Consider the following 21,215-nt stretch of genomic DNA (forward strand, 5'->3'; position numbering starts at 1 on the left):
GCATGCATGCGCCTTACTCCAGACCTGCTTGCATTTGTTCTCTCTGTCAGGAAAGCTCTTCTGCCTGGTAGCTGCGTGGCCACGTCCTCACCACCTTCAGGTCATTACTCAAATGCCATCTAAGAGAGGCTTTCCTTGACTACCTCCTTAAAATTTTACCCCCACCCCTCACATACATACCAAAGCACATATTCCCCATCTTCCTTCCCTGCTTTCTAAATATACTAACGTTGTTGTTGTTGTTGTTAGGTGCCGTCGAGTCGGTTCCGATTCACAGCGACCCAGTGCACAACAGAACGAGACACTGCCCCGTCCTGAGCCATCCTTATAATCGTTGTTATGCTTGAGCTCATTGTTGCTGCCACTGTGTCAGTCCACCTCGTTGAGGGTCTTCCTCTTTTCCACTGACCCTGTACTCTGCCAAGCATGATGTCCTTCTCCAGGATCTGATCCCTCCTGACAACATGTCCAAAGTATGTGAGACGCAGTCTTGCCATCCTTCCCTCTAAGGAGCATTCTGGCAGCACTTCTTCCAAGACAGATTTGTTCATTCTTTTGGCAGTCCGTGGTATATTCAATATTCTTCGCCAACACCACAATTCAAAGGCATCAACTCTTCTTCGGTCTTCCTTATTCGTTGCCCAGCTGTCACATGCATATGATGTGACTGAAAATACCATGGTTTGGGTCAGGTGCACCTTAGTCTTCCGGGTGACATCTTTGCTCTTCAGCACTTCGAAGAGGTCCTTTGCAGCAGATTTGCCCAATGCAATGTGTCTTTTGATTTCTTAACTGCTGCTTCCATGGCTGTTGATTGTGGATCCAAGTAGAATGAAATCCTTGACAACTTCAATCTTTTCTCCATTTATCATGAAATACTAACATAGAATGTGCTGTATTAGTATATTAATATCTAATATACTATAGAATTGACTAATCTATACTATCTACTCACTGCCTTCCTCCCCCCGCCCGCCGCCCGTCAACCACCGCCGAATATAAGACCTGAGAGAACAGGGATTTGGGTGTGTTTAATTCACTGCTCCCAGAACCTGAACACAGTAGGCATTCAATAAATACTTGTCGGATGAATGCATTCTTTGTACACAGTGCTGATTAGCTCTATGGGGTAAAGCCCTAAAAATAAAATTGCCTCATTACAGGATATGGACATTTTAAAGGTTCTTGATATACATTGCCCAAACTCTATCCTTCCCCAAGGTTGAATCAATTTGCTAAACGCCCGTCAGTAGACAGGAGACACATCGGTCCAGTGTACCCTCACATTTTTGTTGTTGTCGACCAAAAACCAAACCAAACCAAACCTGTTGCCACGGAGTTGATTCCAACTCATAGTGACCCTATAGGACAGAGTAGAACTGCCCCATAGGCTTTCCAAGGCTGTAAATTGACAGAAGCAGACTGCCACACTTTTCTACCATGGAGCAGTTGGCGGGCTTGAACCACCAACCTTTTGGTTAGCAGCCGAGTGCTTAACCACTGCGCGTGAGTTGCTGTTGAGTCGGCTCTGACTTATGGTGACCCCGTGTACAACATAATGAAGTGGTGCCCAGTCCTGCACTATCTTCATGATGGTTGGTATGTTTATGTCCATTGTTGTAGCCACTGTGTATATTGAGTTCCTTCCAACCTACGGGGCTAATCTCTAGCACAGACAATATCCTGTTGTGATCCATAGGGTCACTGGCTAATTTTCAGAAGTAGATTGCCAGGCCTTTCTTCCTAGTCTGTCTTAGTCTGGAAGTGCTACTGAAACCTGTTCACTGTGGTTGACCCTGCTGGTATCTGTAGTACTGATGGCATAGCTTCCAGGATCACAGCAACACACAAGCCACCACAGTATGACACACTGACGGATGGGTAGTGATTCACATTGTTAGCAGTTCAAATCATCTCTAGCCAGTCTGGCATGTGAAAATTGTATTTCTTTTTAATTTGTATTGCTTTGGTTAGGTGAATTTGTATTTTCACGTATTTCTTGCTTTGGAAATCATTAGCTTGTATCCATTTTTCTAGTGCTTTCTCATTTAGTATGGTGTTTTCCTACTTGATTCATAAGATCGCTTTAGTTTGTAAGGTTCACTAACTCTTTGTTATCTGTGTTGCATATATCCTAGTTTTTCTTTTAATTTTGCTTATGATTTTCTTTTATATATTGTTTTCTTTTTAGTGCAGTCAACTTTTTGGTTTTGTTTTATGTTTGGAAAGGTCTTGTCTACTTCTAAGATCAAGTATACACCTGTAATTTATTTTAGTTCTCTTATTTATGATTAATTACTCTTAAGTAGTTATTCCTAATTAAGCATCTTTTAATTAAAGTGCCTCTTCAGTTAATCTATGTTTTATCATATTGTGTGAGGAAGAGTCTAACATCCATTTCCCCCTGTAAATAGTAAACTATATTACCTATGCCTTCCTTTTCCCACTAACTGGAGATGATGTCTTTATCATATACTAACCCTTTACTGGAAACCCTGGTGGTGTAGTGGTTAAGAGCTACAGCTGCTAATCAAAAGGTCGGAGGTTAGAATCCACCAGGTGCTCCTTGGAAACTCTGTGGGGGAACTCTGTGTCCTATACAGTCCCTGTGAGTCAGAATTGACTCAGCGGCAACAGGTTTTTGGGTTTTTTCTTTAAGCCTTTATCTGGGGGCAGTGGTAGTTCAGTGGTGAAATTCTTGCCTTTCACGCAGGAGGCCCAAGTTTGATTCCCAGCCAGTGCATCTCATGCACAGCCTCCACCTGTCTGTCAGTGGAGGCTTGTGTGTTGCTATGATGTTGAACAGGTTTCAACGGAGCTTCCAGACTAAGAGAGACTAGGAAGAAAGGCCTGGCAATCTACTTCCAATCCACAATCATGGGGATGGCGGAGGACCAGGCATCTTTCATTGCATTGTGCATGGGATTACCATCAGTTGGGGGCCAACTCAACAGCAGCTAAGAAAAACATCAAATCTTTATACTAAGATCTGTTTTAGGTTTTTCAATTCAGGTTCACTCTTATTTTTCTTTTGCCAGAACTCAACCCTGTTAATTATTGCAGCTTTTTAATATGTTTGATCTCTTTTAAACCTTTTTTTCACCTCATTGTTGATTATTATAAATAAATTTTAGGATCATTTTGTCAAGTTCAGGAATAGTTGTGGAGTTAATGTCCTAAAATGCAAATCAGATCAGCCAAACTCCCCCATGAAAAATCTTTTCACAACTCCTTATGGCCTTCAGAATGTGAAGGCCAAACTCCTTGAGGTGGTATGCACGTTTTCCTGGACCTGCCCTGGCCAAACTCTAGTCTTACGGGTAGCTAACTATGCCTGCAACTTACAGTCCACATCTGCATCCATGTCACACGCCGGTTCTCATCTCCCTGCCTTCTCTCATGCTATTCCATCTGCCTTTGAGAACCTTAACCTACCCTACATCTTCTTTCTTCACTTAACTAGCTCCCTTTTACCGTTAAATCCATCACCACTTCTCTGACCACTTCCACCCCAGCCAGGGTCCATTGCCATTCATGTGTGTCATGTCACCACGTGACTCATTGCATCACAACATGAATTTGTCTTCCCTGTGAGCTCGATGGGAGCATCCCATGTTCATCTCTGTGTTTCTAGTACCTGGTATGCTACCTGGCACGTGGCAGGTGATACGAAGGATGGGTCAGAGGGGAATATTCAAGGCTAGAAGTAGGGAGACAGATTGTCACCATAACCAAAGCAGACATAATTTAGGGTCTGGACTAGGGCAGTGATGGGAGAAATAGAGAGGAGGGGACATATTTGAAAGATATTTAAGAGGTAGAATTGGCAGAACTTTGTGTCTGGTTCAATATGAGAGCAAGAGAGAGGGAAGATACTTTGAATTTTAGATTTCCAACGTAGACACCCAGGTGGATGATGGTGCCTTAATCATATTTGGACATTCGGGAGGACAGATGGGCTTAAGGAGGAAACGATTAGGACAATTTTCAATGATGTGAGTTGGAGATGCCTTTATGCTATCCAGTGAAGATGTCTAATAGGTTATATACTTTTATTATTCAAACCAGAATCTTTTGAGAGTGTGAGAATTGTGTAGTCTAGTAGCGTCAGACTTGTCTGCATTTATGAGGTGGGATGAAAATCGCCATCAGTCCAAAGCTGATTCCTAGGAGGTGGAGGTCAGATATACCTCCTCTCTCCAACTTCTTTACCAGTTCTGACACCAGCCCTCCCCTCCCCGGCACTCTCTACTCTGCTGGGCTCTCTGCAATGGCCACACAGAACTCAGAGACCGTACTCAATGGTTATGGGATTTATTAGGGAAGTGACAGGCTACAACTCAAGATTAGGATCAACTTGGAAGTAAGACGAACAACTCAGGAGAGAGGATACTGTTCGTCAATCAGGACAGCTTCCAACCAAGATAGCTCTCAGCTCCTTCTCAGCCATGCCTGTAGGCAGGCCATAATTCTAGGCTGGTCTAGCCTCCTCTTGGCCATGCTAACCTCCTCTCAGCTGTGCCAGCCAGTGGCCTCTGCTGCCAGGCCCCTCTTGGCCTCTAGCCTGCTCAGGCAAGTGTTACAACTTTTTAGCTCTGCTGACAAGTACTCGGAGGCACCTCACTCTGCTGGCAAGCCTCCTGCCTGAAGGTGCTCAGCTTTCCTGCTCCGTGGGTCGGCAAGCCCACTCCAGTCACCTCGTTCCAAGGACTGGGAAGCCCACCGCAGCCATCTTGTGCCGGTCTCCCAGTTCCCACCACTCATACTACTGCACCGTCTCTCAGCATCTTCAGTGTTACAGCTCTCTCTCTCCTGTGTCTGGGAGGTTCTCAGTGCAGAGACCCCAGGTCCAAAAGATGTAGTCTGCTCCAGGCTCTTCTTCTTGATGGTAGTGAGGTCTCCCTCAACCTCTGGGATTGGCCCTTTTATAAGGCTACTCCTCCCACCAAGACCATGAACTGACCAATCATTTAGGTAGGCCACAGTCTCCTAATTTGCATAGCAGTTGACCAATCCCACAAGGGTTTTGCAGGCCTTATTGGCATAGTAAGCTGTCCAATCCCTGCAAGGTTGTGGCCTAGCAAATCATCTTGGCAGAACTATAAACCCAGGGCCAGAAAGGCCCTACATAAAGAGAAACTCATTACATTGCAGGGTGCTATTAACTATTACGCCAGGACAACCCGTGTAAACCAGAACGCCCCTGATAAGCTGGGAGTATGTGCTGCCTACACATAAGGGTCAGATCTTAAGCTCAGAGAGAAAGATTAATGCTCCGTGAGTCATTCATGTGTAGGTGCCCTGAAAGTGAGTGCCAAGGGAGAGTTTATAGGGTGAGAAGAAGAGGGGGCAAAGATAAATCACAGGGAACATGTACATTTAGGCAGTGATTGATTATCAACTGGGAAGCATTTCAGAACACTCATGCCCTCAAATTTTCCTCAAGATTCAGCTATCCTACCCAACCATCCCCACCCTCTATCCACTCCCATTCACCTGCCAGGCTCCAAACTGCAACTGGAGATGATTTTTAAAAAGGTAAGAACTACAGGTTTATAGGGTGGCTAGAGGAAGAGGAGTCAGCAAAGGAAAGGAAACTGAGAGTGGCCAGAGAGATAAGGACCAGGAGACTATAGTTTGACCAAAGTTACTGAAAGAAACAGTTGGAGGAAGAAGGAGGTGGTCAGTAATGTCAAATGCTACCAAACGTTAAGGCTAAGTCACACAGGGAATTGGGACGTGTCCACTGCGGTGGCCAGTACAGTTGTCTGCAGAAGCTGGAGGAAGCAGGAGGAAGAAGAAAGCTATAAAGGATAGACAAGCATTCCTGCTGGATTAGAATGGGGGAGGATCGTTTCCCCTTTTAAAATCGAGGATAGGGCTTTGGGTGTGTAATTTATTGGCACAGGAAGGAGCCAGTAGAGAGGGCAAGGCTGAATGGACAGGAGAAGGAAGAAATACCAGACTGCAGTCATACAGAAGCCATCTTGCTCAGGCCCACTCTTTGGTCAGGAGTTCCTGTGCTGTGACATAGTTGAATGCCATCAATCCGGTCCAGCAAGAATTACTCTGACTTTGAAAATTACCATCCGTATATCTTTCTATTTGGTTGGCTTGGGATCTAGATTTTTCTCCCTCGTTTTCTAAAGACTGAAGATGGGAGCCTTTGAGTAGAATACAAGTTTGGCTTCTTCTAGATGCACTGACTTGTTGAAATGTCACTGCTAAAGTGTTGATAACCTAATAGTTTAGACTTATGGATTGAAATGATATATCCTTGTGGGTAGATTTAGAAATGGCTGCAAGTAACTATATTCCTTTAGAACGTGTGTGTGTGTTTCCGTAGTTGTGTATATTAGATGAAAAAGTGAGCTTTTAAACTGAGAATTTTTTTTCCTTGAGAAGCTCCATTTACCCCCCCAAAAAAAAAAGTCAGAATAGAAGCTGTTCCGTTTCAGAGCTGGCTACCTCATAGTTAACAAGTTGTAAGGTTAACTTCCTCTGAGAGAAGAAGGCAGAGACACCAAGAAAAGGGAAAGAAAGGTTAGATTGCCCTATGAAGGCCCAAACATGCTCTGAAAAGTAAAGATTTCAGGCTTAATGTGCACGGAACAAAAGGCCGTTGTGAACTGTGTACAAGAGTTGGTGAGAGTTTGTATTCTGCCCGTTTTTTCTGTGGGAGTTATTTCCTGTTGTTGACTAGGGTTCTTTATTTAGAACCACCTAGCTTCAGAATGCCTGCTAGCTCACAGCAAAGTGTGTACTTAAAACATAGGCTTGTTTCAAGACAATGTCTTTGGAAAAGGGTCGCCCTACGCCTGCATTGAGGCAACATCTTGTCCCCAAAGGTCGAAAGAGTATGTGGGCTTTATTCCCCTGACCCCCGATATCAGGACACACAACAAGAAAGAATCCAAACTGCGTTTGGTGTGACAGTCGGTAGTCACCTGAACAGAGTGAAAGATATTTCATGGGGAAAATGTGTTTCCTTTTTTAAAGTAAGATTTCACTTTTCAATGTTAAATGATTTCTTTAGCATATTAAAAATGTAACAAAAATCCTTCCATATTCTGTGTGGAAACTTTTATCCTTTACAGCATGATAGAAGCTAGTTTGGCAGGTGAGAAGTATACTAAAAACGCGGGTTTTAAACCAATTGTTCTCTTAAAACTGGCCCTGTCAGCTGGGCCTCCCATTAAGAATTTTAGGTTATTTTAGCATCATCATTGGGTTTTACAGTCTATGTTAAGAGAGAGAGAGAAGACAGATAATATATCAAACTGAGTGAAAGGAATAAATTGTTTATTACTGAAATCATGGGGACTAAATAAATGCCTGAAATACTAATATTGTCTAATGCTTTATTAAAAAAAAAAAATGGAAATTGTAGGAAAAAAAACTTATGAAGCTCTACTTCATGGGAACCATAGAAAGAAAGAAAAGAAAACGTATTTTTTAATCTAATGAAACGTAAAATAATAAAATAGTTTATTGCAACATTTATTTACTTCTGATGTTTTTAAAAAAGAAATTTAAAGATACAATAGAAGCTACTGGTATGTCTTTCCTTGGTTCCATTTTTCCCTCCCTTTCCCTGAGGCACTTGCCTGAATTTGTTGTGGTTTTTGTTTTAATTCTTAGTATATTTTTAAGGAGCCCTAGTGGCACATTGGTTAAGTGCTTGGCTCTTAGTTAACCAAGAGGTTGGCAGTTTGAATCCACTAGCCGCTCTGTGGGAGGAAGACTTGGTGATTTAATCCCACAAAGATTTCAGTCTAGGAAACCCTGTGGGGCAGTTCTGTTCTGACATATAGGGTGGCTGTGAGTCAGTATCGACTTGACAGCACACAACGACATTTTTATTCTATAATTGCATACATTGCTCTCATTAGGTGCCATCAAGTCAATTCCGATTCATAGCGACCCTGTGTACAATAGAACGAAACACTGCCCGGTCCTTTGTTATCCTCACAGTCGTTGTTATGCTTCAGCACATAATTGCGGCCACTGTGTCAATCCATCTCATTGAGGGTCTTCCTCTTTTTCGCTGACCTTCTACTTTATCAAGCATGATTTCCTTCTCCAGTGACTGGATCCCTCCTGATAACATGTCCAAAGTATGTGAAACGAAGTCTCGCCATCCTTGCTTCTAAGGAGCATTCTGGTTGTACTTCTTCCAAGACAGATTTGTTGTTCTTTTGGCAGTCCGCGGTATATTCAATATTCTTCAACACACCATAATTCAAAGGCATCAATTCTTAGTCGATCTTCCTTATTCATTACCTAGCTTTCGCATGCATATGAGGCGATTAAGAACACCATGGCTTGGGCCAGGTGCATCTTAGTCTTCATGGTAACATCCTTGCATTTTAACACTTTTGAAGAGGTCTATTGCAGCACATTTGCCCCATGCAGTGTGTTTTGATTTCTTGACTGCTTTCTTCCGTGGGTGTTGATTGTGGATCCAAGTAAAATGAAATCTTGACAACTTCAATCTTTTCTCCATTTATCATGATGTTGGAAACCCTGGTGGCGTACTGGTTAAGTGCTATGGCTGCTACCAAAGGGTCGGCAGTTCAGATCTGCCAGGCGCTCCTTGGAAACTCTATGGGGCAGTTCTACTCTGTCCTATAGGGTCACTATGAGTCAGAATAGACTTGATGGCACTGGGTTTGGTTTTGGTTTTTTATCATGATGTTGCTTATTGGTCCAGCTGTGAGGATTTTGGCTTTCTTTATGTTGAAGTGTAATCCATACTGAAGGCTGTATACATAGATATCTGTAAATAATACATAGCGGTATTTTTCATGTTTTAAAATATTTTATATGAATGATATTATACTGTGTATATTTCACAGTTTGCTTTTTTTAACTCAGTGTTATGTTTTTGAGATTTAACCATGTTGATATACGTAGCTTTAGTTTCTTTTAATCCCTATAGTTTTCAAGCGTATCAATTCATTCTCATCTTCATGAACATTTAGGTTATTCGTAATTTTTTTTGCATTACAAACAGTGCTGCCACAAACATTTTTCTCTGTCTCCAAGGGGATAAAAACAAGAGTTTCTTTAGATTCTAGACTTAGCCCTTTTGCATCCAGAATTCCTCAAGAGAATTAAGGCCCAACGTCCGAAGGCATCCATTGTATGTAATGAATTGACTTCTGTCCTGTGCATCTAGAATTGTTCGAGTGGTGGGCTGGAGCTAGAAACCGTTACCTACTCCTAAGAGCAATTGTGCGCATCTCTTCCCAAATATGAGATCACTTGGGAGGCTTGGAACCAGCCTTGGTGGGAGCGTTTGCCAGAAGAAATGGCAAATATTTACCAGCATACCACTGGTTTTAACTCTGTGCCATCCCTGGTGTAATTGAGGAAATTGGCACTGAATCATTTTCTGTAGCGCTTCATTTTCTCACAGAACCCAAGCTGAGAAAGACCGCATTATGTGGAAGGGTACGCGCGTCTCCAGCTTTACAAGATAATGCCTCACTATCTCCAAAGTAGGTGCACCAACTTACATCCCCACCAACGGCTTATGAGAGTTTCTCTTTTATCTACAGTCTCATCAGTATTTGATATTGTCAGGGTTTAGTTTTCGTCAGTCTGATAGCTGTGAAATATCTCTTTATAATTTGCATTTTTCTTATTACCAATGGGGTCGAGTATTTTTTTCTCATGTTTATTGGACATTTGAATTTCTTCTTTTACCATTTTTTTTGTATTGGGTTTCTATGTCTTTTTTAAAAATAGATTCAGAAGAGTTCTTGGTTAATGCTGGATGTTCATCTTTTAATGAGTCACATATATCTTCCACAGTCTTTAGCTTGCCTTTAACTTATTTGTAGTAGATTTTGTTTAGCAGATATTTAATAGATGTTAAATTTTTAATGTAATCAAACGTATCGATCTTTTTTTTATGGTTCGTGCATTGGGTATCTTTTTTCTTAATAGAATATCGGCAGGAAACAGAATTCCACTCAAGTGATTCAACTTAAGTGACTTTAATAAAGGGACTTTTTACAGAGACATAACAAAAGTTAAAGGATCCGAGACTAACAACGGTGGGAAGCTGTTACTATCCCTAGGCCTAAAGGGACAGGGAGAGGAAATGGTGTTGCTGGAACCCACTGGGAGCTGGAGCCCTGAAGTGGTCACCTGGCAGGAGCTGTGATGCAGAGGGATGGGTACTGCCAGAGGTGGGTGCCAAAGCAGGAAAGAGCAGGGAAAAAATACCCCAGTTTCTCTTTCCTGACCCACTGGTCTCCTTCTGGTGCCTTCTTTGATGGAACCCAATTGGATGCCAGTTGGCAGGAGAACATGGGTGATATAGTCCCTAAAAAAACAAACCCGTTGCCGTCAAGAGGATTCCGACGCATAGAGACCCTGTAGGACAGGGTAGAGCTGCCCCATAGAGTTTCCAAGGAGCACCTGGGGGATTTCAACTGCTGACCTTTTGGTTAGCAGCCATAGCACTTAACTACCACACCACCAGGGTTTCTAATACAGTCCGGAAAGGTCAGCATTTCAAGGTACAAGGCAATGGATCTCAGTGGAGAATGGATCTCAGAAGGCAAACAAAATAGTCCACACACATTCCTTATTGTGAGGCCATAAACATTTTCTCCTATAAGTTTTAATGTTTTCATATTTCAATTGTAATCTACCTGAAATGTATTTTTTGAGTAAATACCATTGTTACTGTTAGGTGCCATTGAGTCAATTCTGAATCATAGCCACACTGTGTACAACACAATGAAACACTGCCCAGTCCTGCACCATCCTCACAATCCTAGCCGTGCTCGAGCCCGTCGTTGTAGCCACTGTGTCAGTCCATCTCATTGAGGGTCTTCCTCTTTTTCACTGACCCTCTACTTTTCAAGCATGATGTTCTTCTCCAGGGACTGGTCCCTCCTGATAACACAGTATTAACCACAACGAAAACCAAACTCATTGCTGTTGAGTCGATTCCGACTCAAATCAACCCTATAGGACAGAGTAGAACCTTCCCGTAGAGTTTCCGAGGAGCGGCTAGTGGATTCCAAATGCTGACCTTTTGGTTAGCAGCCAAGCTCTTACCACTACACTGCCAGGGCTCTGAAGATAATATTAGGGACCTAATTTTATTTAGTTATTTTTTATGCAAATAACCAGGTGACCCTGAGCCATTTTTTGTGTAGTCCATTCTGTCCCCACCAATATGTAATTTCATCTTTGTCATACATCACATTTTTTATATATATGTCTGTCTATTTCTGGACTGTCAGTTCTGGGCTCTCAGTGGATGGATCTGTTTATCTGTCCCTATGCCAACACCACTCTGTTTTAATTACGAGAGCTTTACAGTAAGCCTTGATATCTGATAGCACACGTTCCTCGTCTTGTTCTTTAAAATTATTACTGCTATCCTTGGCCCTTTGCTATTCCAGATGAATTTTAGGATTAACTTGCTAAGTTCCATGAAAACAAAACCCACGGGGATTTAACTTGGAATTGCATCTAATTTATGGAGAAGTTTGGTGAGAATTGACATGTATATTCTTGTCCATAAAGTGGTATGGCTGTCCATTAATTCTCATCTTTTCTTCTGATGAACTTTGTGAAACGTGTTTATTTTCTCGGCCTCCATATCTGGCAGTAATGTGAAAATAGTGACTCTGGGCTCTTTGTCCTTATAGCTGTTAATTTTTATCACTAAAACTGAGGCATGGTGTCTGCCAGCTCTAAGTGGTAGCAGATCAGAATGAATTGAAAATAAGTATCTGATTAATTGGAAAAATCCTAATACTTTTCTTTCATAATTGGGGCTTTAATTTCCTACAGGAAGTTAAAAGGAAATGTAAGTGGTATTGAAATTACTAGTATTATTCCTACAAAAGCTATTTATCTGCAGACCTGGTACTGGGTTATACTGACCTCTGTGTAATGGGGCCAAAGGAATTAGTCAGGGAACCCGGCACTTTTTAAGTGACATTTTTGTTTTGATGTGACCCTATCAGATATATGTTTTATTTTAAAAGAATCATTTTTGGGGACAAGTAAAAACACGCGTTGTTTGAGCGAATCCAGGAGCGTAGAGTACGCGTTTATTTGTACAAGAACAGAGAGGCAGTGGGCGTCTGCACTATAGATGATGTTCTCGTGGTATTTGCTGCCATCCACTCTCCTTTCTAAATTTGGTGTCACAGACTCAACTTCTGTTTTTAAAAAGGGAAGTTGCATAAAGATCATTCACACTATTATTTTTTCCTTAAACCCAGTCTCCCCGATAATTGCCCATTTAAGGAGTTTCATATAGCCCAAACAAGACTTCTTTATTAAAATGGTTTTGAAACTTCAATATTAGTTAGCAAGATTAAATCTTTTGTTCAACATTTAAAACATGTTTAAAGAAACAATCGACTGATTTACACGAGTGGATCTAATATGGTGTTGGTGTTTATCTGAGATGCTTGCTCTAGTTTCTTCCTACTTGACTTCACTCTGTGCATTTCTGAATTTTTAAATACACATTGCACGAAAGGGATGACTATTATTGGACTGTTATTGTGTAATTCTGAAAAAGTCTTGTCGTTTGTTCCGGCAACAGGTCTTTAAAAGACAGTTCTGCATCAGTGACTAAAAGAAAAGGAAAAAATCTATACTATCTTACCTAAGTGTTACCTCTTTTGCAGAAAACCAGTAAAAATTCAAGATGGCAAAGAGCTGATGCCTTTTTAGTTGTGTATAGTGTCTACATTTAAACTGTATCCTCTGTTATTTCTTATTTTCTAGTGACCTTGTGGAGCCCTGGCAGCATACTGGTTAAGAGCTCGGCTGCTAACCAAAAGGTCGGCAGTTGGAATCCACCAGCCACTCCTTGGAAACCCTGGGGGGCAGTGCTACTCTGTCCTAGAGGGTCACTATGAGTCGAAACCAACTCAACAGCAATGGGTTTGGATTTTTTTGGTTTAGTGATATCTCATAGCCTGGATTTAGAGGCATCTTCTGGGCACCTATACTCATTAAGGTATACACTCACTGGATTTTTTTAACTTCTTAAAGTAGAATTTTTATAGCTGAAATCTTTAAAAATGGTATAAAATATATTGTTTTCATTACAAAATTACCATACTTCTCTTTAAACCTCTCTACTCATAAGTGGTTGAAAGGTGCACAATCCTAGGTGGTTCTGACAATAGATGTAAGAATATGTGTAACAGAAAAGAGAGTCTAGTCTTCCGGGTCGTATACCTTTGCTTGATTTTGAGATGTAAAGGACACCTGGCACTAGAATAATACTTTTGGGAAAAAAATATGTATTTTTCCTATCATCATTTTGCCAAGCGATCCTGGGAATTTAATATTGATTGATGACATTCACGTGACCAAGAGGGCATGAAGGTTACACTAATAGGTGGTCATGTGAACTATTCATGTATTCCCTTGAAAATTTTGATTAGGCAAAGAGGGTTTTTTTTGTTTTTTTCTTTAAACTTACGTCAAGGTTGATGGCCTAAGTGTACACTTTGGTTTTCTCCAGCCTCTATCAGGTTTCTTTGCCTATAACTCTCAAATGGCTACTGTGTTTTTAAATATGATTTAACTGGGACTTATAATTCTTAAAGGAAAGTAGGGAGAGGAAATCCTGGTTGAAGAAGTTCAGAATGGTGGGATTATGGCAACAGTTTGGTGTTTATCTCCAAGATTGGTCCCCAAGTAGTAAGACCGTCTAGACTAACTCTTAACAATACATTACTTTGTGAGTGCCCACTAGTCCTTGTAACTATGTGAAGCACAAATGGCATCTTTTAGAAATGCTAAAAAGGCAGTTATAATTACAAAAATATGTCACTCACAGTGATCCCTTTCATTATGGAGGTTCCAAAAGACTGCTTAAACAATGTATGTGTGTAGTTACTCATATGGACATACAGCGCAGCTCAGTGAAAAGGTAGTGAGAAGAAAATCTTAACAGGAAAGATTACCCCTTGAGTTCATGAAGTTGATATAAACTTTTCAGCACTCCTTATTTGTTCATTCATTCAGTGACTACATATCGAATGTCTACTGTGTATCAGGTACCGTTCTAGAGGTTAGAGATGGATAATAAACAAGAATACAGGGTTCCCCTGCTATGTGAACACAGAGCATTCCTGTGACTCCTTTCGAAGCCAAAATGGCATAAAGCGAAGACACAGTTACCATTAATTTATAGTGGAAAGTTTTTGGGCATTGCCAGACCCAAAAAATAACCTACTAAACAATATGTAAAATGCTTAGGGGCTCTCTTAGGCTTTTCTGATACCTTAGGACACATCTTGCTGACGGATGCACAAAATAAATAGAGAGAAAGCGCAGATGCTCATAGGTCCAAACCTATGGCAGCTTTGAGATGCTGAGTGTAGGTCCTGGGGAAGGAGCTTGGCAACGCCACTCTCGATACTCACCGCCTCTTTAAAGGCTGTCTGCAAAACAAACGCTGACCTGACCGCTATTTCTGCTTTTCGCCTTTTTTTCCATAAAACCAAAAATCCTCTTTGAATTTCTCTTGGTTAGTGCAAACGGGTACTAATGTAGGTCTTTTGTAAAAGCGAAGTGGCACAAAGCGAGCTTTCAAAAAGTAGGGGATACCTGTAACAGCTTTATGAACCATGCTGGAAATGAATGAGGGGCCAGAGGTTGTGATAGGTTTTCTTTTCTGCTTGTGGTAGTTGTAGGTTGTTAATCTGCGGGCGATGATGTGGTGCTAACAAGGCGAGTGACAGGCAGGATTAGAACTCTTTGTGTAAAAAATAGATTTGTTGTTATCCCATGACTCTAATACATTCGGTGTAGTGGTTAAGAGCTACGGCTGCTAACCAAAAGGTCAGCAATTCAAATCCACCAGGTGCTCCTTGAAAACCCTATGGGGCAGTTCTACTCTGTCCTATAAGGTTGCTGTGAGTCAGAATCAATTCGATGGCAGCGGGTTTGGTTTGGTCTAGTACACTTGAAGCAAAGTGTCCCAAGATCCCAGCACAGCACTAGCCTTCTTTTGGTCTCTATATGTTGACTCTGTACTCCCTGTCTGTAAACAGTTCACTATTCTGAAGGAGTTTATACTCTTCTCAAGACACTCCACACCCCTGGCTTCATAAAAATCTCAATGAATGTTAGAAATCACCCCACCTCCCTCTGTCCCTGGGAATCAACCTGGTAAAGAGTCAACTGGCAAGTCCTTCTCTAAGCCTCTGTTTACTCATCTGTAATATGTGGGTAGAAGTACCTGCCCTGCCAATGACACAGAGGTTTTATGAAGAGAAGACAAGTGAATCCATGTGAAAGGGTCTTGTAAACTGCTGTGCTCCTATGTGCATGTTTTTGCGTGCTGCCGAGTCAATTCCGACTCATAGTGATCCTATAGGACAGCCTCATGGGGTTTCCTAGGCTATAATCTTTACTGGAGCAGATTGCCAGGTCTTTTCTCCCAAAGAGTGGCTGGTGAGTTCCAATAGTCAGTTAACAGCTGAGTGCTTAACCGTTGCACCACCAGGGCTCCATTATACACATGTAGAAGGGGGTATTATAGACTTCACAGCTAGGCTTGAACCACAGTGGGTAACAGATCCAGGACAATATGGATACGTCAGCTTAAATCCATCTTTTGGACATGAAAAATAATGTGGTATTTCTAGACCTTTCTTTTAGAAATGTGTGAATGTGAATTTGGTGGCAGGTTACAAAACTCTTATATTTTATCTCATTTGAGCCCTAAAGCTCTGCCATTCGGGTAGTTACTGTTGTAATTGTTTTTCCATAGACTCCTAGCTCTGTGGAGGGGACATGGGAATCTTTGAGCCCACGCCCCTCCTTTTGAGAGGTGCGGAAGCAGGCTCAGCCATGTCAAGGGTCTGATTCAGGCTCACTACTGTCTGTGGCTGAGGGGCTGGACTCACCACGTCCATTGCTCTTCCCACCAGAACCCGGTGCCGATCCTCAATCTGTGACAGGGCAGATTTAGGAAGTAAAACCTCACGGATTAATCATAGTGAAGTGATTAATTTTTGCAAGGTCTTCACACATGTAGTCCAGAACTCTGCCTCTCACCAGGTTGATTCCCAGGGACAGAGAAGGCCTGGAAGCGGTGTGATTTCTCACATTTCGTGAAATTTACCGTGGAAGCCAGGAGTGCCTAATGTCTTGAGAAGAGTATCAACTTCTCAAGAAGGCGGATGGCTTATAGACAGGAAATACAGAGTCAACGTGTAGAGACCAACAGGAGGTAGTGCTGGGGACGAGCAGAGATGTTTCTGAGAAGCCACCAACACTCGGTCTGGGAGCAGCATCCCAGCAGGAAGGGAGCACTGGAGCTGCCTGAGTCTCCAGGGGAGGCCGTTATGGTGGAGCTGAGGAGAGGGTGAAAGCAAAGGTGGAAGTCCCTGGGGAGGGCTGCTCCAAAGGGGGATCTCACAAGTTACTGGAGGGTTTTCGTGGAAAATACTGGGAAATGGAACAAGAAGGAAGCAAATGTCCAACAGAAGCCATCTTCTCTAGTAATGGTTAGAAGAGACGAATCAAAAATGCTAGGAAAAAAAAAAGGGTTTAAAAGCATTTTCTTCAAATTTGCCTTTAAGATTTTGTCCCCAATTAGGATGTAAATATTTTCAATTTTTTAAAGAGGAAAAGGCAGATCTCAAACAGAAGTCTGAAACCTCTCTCGGCACATAGGAGTCATTGCAAAGCAGTCCAGTAACAGTATGGGAAGCTTTGCAGAAGGAGCCTATCAGTGGAGCTGAAGTTGATACGTGTGTGAAGTGTGACTTCAGGGGGAAAAAAAACCTGACAAAGTAGGTGGAAGAAGAGAGGAAGAATTTGTAGAAGTGGAAGAGATAACTTGCTCCCTTGGCTGGATGAAGTTTTAAATTGCTCATGGCTGAAAGGTACTGAAAGGAGCCCTGGTGGTGCAGTGGTTAAAGCGCTCACCTGCTAACCAAAAGGTCAGTGGTTCGAACCCACCAGCCGCTCTGCAGGAGAAAGATGTGACGGTCTGCTTCTGTAAAGATTACAGCCTTAGAAACTCTATGGGGCAGCTCTACTCTGTCCTGTATAGAGTCACTGTGAGTCAGAATTGACTCGATGGTAACGGGTTTTTAACCGAAAGGTACTGAACCTGTCGGTGTCATCTTTCTGAGCGGTGTTTAGTTCTGTAAATCCTTTATCTGGTGTCAGCAACTCCTTCATGATCAGTTAGGTGATGTGACTTCTATAACTATTTTGAAGACTTATTCCAAGTTTTCAATTATCAGGGAATTGGAGGTTAGCATTCAGTCAACATCTCTGTTTTTTCCATGGAAAGATTACCTAGCCCTGCTGGCCATATACAATTTGTTTAATAACTGAACTGTTTATGTTGTTTGCCATAAAACCACTAAGACCAATATTTTGCAAGGTAGATAGGTGGATGATAACGACCAAGTATTTCAGGTGGAACCTGAAAGACATAATAAAGGAGCAAAGAAAAATTCAGCTCATTAAAGTTTGAGAACCATTTTAAAGTCTTTGTTTCTCAGTTTACATATCCAGCTTGTCCCTGTGTCATTTCTTTGGTGCATGCTAATAAAGAAGTGCTAAAAGTGGCCTTCCGTTAGTACGGTAGCCTACTAGTCTGCAAGCTGTGATGGCACAGACGTTTTCAAAAGAGAAGCAGCAGAGTGTGAACTAGTACCCAGAACTACAAAACGATGCTAAGAAATAAAAGAAATACTTGTCTGAAATTACTCTCATGAGTGTTTTTAAAAATTACCATCACAGTTTTATAGTTACAAAATGAATGCTTCTTTTCTCTCTAAACAAATGTTTCTGCTGGTTAGATGGGGATGACTGGCCTAATTTCTTAAAACAGTTCTAAAGTTATGTGAACTTGAGAGGGAGAAACTACATTCTGAATGGGGCCCTGAGAGTAGAATTTTTTCAGTGGTCTTTTAAATGTCCCAACGAGTGACTGTTCATTCAGCATTTCTGTCCATTTGCTAGGCATAAGCAATAGTTTTTAAAAAGCATGCTGACTGCATCTTATTCTTGTGGACCTGGACTCCTAGGGCCCGGCTGGGCTTGCTGTGCTGGCCTGTGAGTGACTCTGCCCGAGGCGAGGGCTCACCACCTGGTGCTGGGCCACAGCAGCAGCTGTCGAAGCCTCCACTTCTTGCCCTGACTTCTTGGTCAAAGATGCCAGAATCTAAAAGGGGGGCGGGGGGGGGGGGTGGGGAGGAGGGAGTTGTGTGCAATCCATGCATTGATAAGGTGTGTTACAGCCTTCAAAACTGCAGAAAGAGGTAAACCATTTCAACCCAAACTCAGACTGCCCCGCTAAGAGCTCAAACCTCTACTGAGCACACACAGAATACATACTTAAGCAGAATCACGCCTCCACCCTGGAGACACAAAAATTGTCATTTTGGGTTTTTTTGTTCTTTTTTACAGGAACACTACATTTAGTAATCCATTTGCTAGAAAATACTCAAATGTCACAAAAATTCTGCAAATCTAACTTTCTGCTGACTTCGATTAATGAATGCCATTTAAAGTTCATTTTAATTCAACAGAGCTAATGCCTCTGGCCTCCCCTACCAAGATATCACAGGAAGAGATTATCGCAGCTTCTATTTCAATGACTTTTCCTTCAAGTGAGTGCTGAAAGTATAAGTGAGTGGGTGGTTAGGAAACTGTTAGTAGTTCATGTCTTCTCTGAAATGCAGAACTCTGGAAATAAAAAACCTTGGCTTCACAGAAAAATGTCTGAATATTATGCCACCCAGGCATCAACTGAGCAAGGGCTGTGAGCACTACTTCACTATTACAATGAAACTTTCTAAAAGGTAACTTTGCAAAAATAAATCCACAATTAGTTTTTGGCATTAGCTATAATTAAAGAAAAATCTATGTAAGATTTTAACCAAACTGAGATTCCAGTAAAAACCTTTTTCATTCCCCTTAAAGATGAAACAAGAAACATTGTCCAAGTTTAATTTCAATAAGATCATCAATTTGACTGATAATCAATACAGGACAGTTTGAATAGATCTAAACTTGTCTTGATGTTAACGACTTATAATCGCCTCTATGTTAGGTCTTAAAGCTTTATTATCCTTAAATACAAGTAGCATAGTGGACCATTAAATGCCAGAGTGATCTGAGATTACGTTGATTGGGGTGACAGCCAAAATCTTAAGGTTCCTGAATTACTTTTTATAATACCTTTACACTGAGCGAGCATGTAATTTAAAGAATAATCATTAATATTCTCTTAGAGCTGTCTCTGGTCTCTCAGTTCTTTTAAATTCACACCATTTAGGCACACACACACACACCCCTCCCAACTAGTATAATTTTCCCTGCTAAATATAAGTAGTTCAAAGTCTAAGTTTTCTTAAGGAGAGGGAAAAGACTATCAGCATGAAATCTCCGGGCAGAGGACGGCGCCTCGGACACCCCTGCGTCTCCAAGCCTGACTGCCCCACCTGCGTGGGCCCTGCGGGGGCGGGCGGCCGCCGGGTCTGCACCGCGGCGCAGCTGGCCATGAAGGGTGCAGCTGGCCCCCTCCTGCTCCCAAAGAACTGTTGACTTGGTGACCCGTTTCGACTCTTTGGCTGTGGCCACCGCGCTCACGGCGCTGGCCATGAGGACATCTCAGTGGGCTCCTCGTGGGTCCCCAGAGCGGGGGGTGGGGGGTGTCCCTGCTGCAGACACTGCCCCCTCCCCCCCTTTTCCGGGGCGCCTGTCTGGCAACCGCCGCGAACAACGTGAACGCAGCGCCTCGGGGCCAGATGTTTGCCCCCCACCCCTCGCAGGGACCCTGCCCGCCCTGCTGACCGGCCCCAAGTTGCCGAATAGCTCAGATGTTTGTCATATTTGCGGTCGCGCGACTCAGCGGGCTGTGCGCGCACTGCACTCGCCGCCTCCTCTGCCTTTGTCACCAGCGGCTTCGTCATTTGCATGAGTGTTTTCTGGAGTGCGGGGGATTACTGGTGGTAGTTCTCGTCCTCTGGCCCCTGTGTCCTTTTCTCTCCTCTTTTAAGCCTTTCCCTAAGAGAAAATAAAGGGCGCGCCGGGCGGACCCGGAGCCGTGGGGCGGCGCTGCCACCGGCGCCTCGCGTGCTCCGCCTGCTCCTTCCTGCTCCTCCGGCGGCCGCGGCCGAGCCTGGCATTGATTGCGCCTCCCGGGACCGCCGGGGGAGGGGGCGGGGCGGGGCGGGGCCGGGCGGAGGGGCGGGGCGGGGCCGGGCGGAGGGGCGGGGCGGGGCCGGGCGGAGGGGCGGGGCGGGGCGGGGCCTGCGGAGCCCGGGGCTGGAGCTCGCGGGAGGCTCGCTGGCCGCACGTCACTCCCGCACGGCGAGTGCTGGAGCACGAGCTGCCGCTGGCTCCGTCAGGGCGCCCCCTCCGTCCGCCTCCTGCTTCCTCCTCCTCCGCCGCCCGCTGCCCGCCGCCCGCCGCCGCCTCCTCCTCCTCCATTGTATAATGCTCCGAGCGCGCAGGCGGAGGACGGCGGAGTCTTAGCCCGGGTCTCGCCTCCTGCCCGCTCCCCGGCGCCACCCTCGGGCCCCCGGAGCGGGGGACTCCGCATGGAGCGGGAGTAGCTTGAGGAGTGGGCGGAAACCCCTCCTGATGCGCTAGTTCCCAGGTGGAGCTGCATGTGGTAAGTTCTCCCGGCGCCGGGCTGGAGGGGCTCCTCGGGGGCGCCGGGCTGGAGGGGCTGGGGGCCGGCGTGGGGGGGCGGCTCGGCCCCAGCGACGGGAGCCGGGGCAGGTACGCGGAGGGCGCGGCCTGGGACCCCCGGCTCCGGGCCGGGAGCCCGCGGCGGCCGCGGCAGGTCTGCGGGGGGAAGGGCCGGGCCGGCGGTCCGGGGCCGGGTCAGGAGGGGGTCGGCGCTGAGGCGGAGGGAGAGCCGGGCGGCGGGGCGGAGGGAGCCGGCGGCCGGGCGGAGGGAGCCGGCGGCCGGGCGGAGGGAGCCGGCGGCCGGGCGGAGGGAGCCGGCGGCCGGGCGGAGGAGCCGGGGCTGTGGCCCGCCGCAGCGGCCGTGGGGAGCTGTGGCCGCCGTGTTGTAGCGAACGTGCCAGAGCCTTTCCCAGGGCTGGGCTTGCTGGCCCGAAGGCTGCTTCACCTCGGAGTTCCGCGGCCGGCTTTGCAGTCGGCTTGCCCTGGAGCGTGTCCCTGTGAGTTTCCCTTGTGTTATTATTCGCTTGGAAGCATCCCTCCCC

General features: G+C 44.3%; 1 protein-coding gene across 2 annotated transcripts in view; it reads left to right on the top strand.

The window, feature by feature from the left end:
- The window catches only part of SERTAD2 (SERTA domain containing 2), a 123,331-nt gene that overhangs the window by 77,984 nt on the left and 24,132 nt on the right, over nucleotides 1-21,215 (top strand). The window contains exon 1 of one of the 2 annotated variants that reach the window (XM_049856525.1): nucleotides 20,307-20,653. The exons of the other annotated variant lie outside the window; for it this stretch is intronic. The gene's annotated coding sequence lies outside the window, so the exon portion shown is untranslated. Of the gene's footprint in view, nucleotides 1-20,306; nucleotides 20,654-21,215 lie in introns of those variants that run through there. 2 annotated transcript variants of the gene reach the window in all.

The sequence above is a fragment of the Elephas maximus genome, chromosome 17, assembly GCF_024166365.1.
Source record: "Elephas maximus indicus isolate mEleMax1 chromosome 17, mEleMax1 primary haplotype, whole genome shotgun sequence".
Lineage (NCBI taxonomy): Eukaryota > Metazoa > Chordata > Mammalia > Proboscidea > Elephantidae > Elephas > Elephas maximus.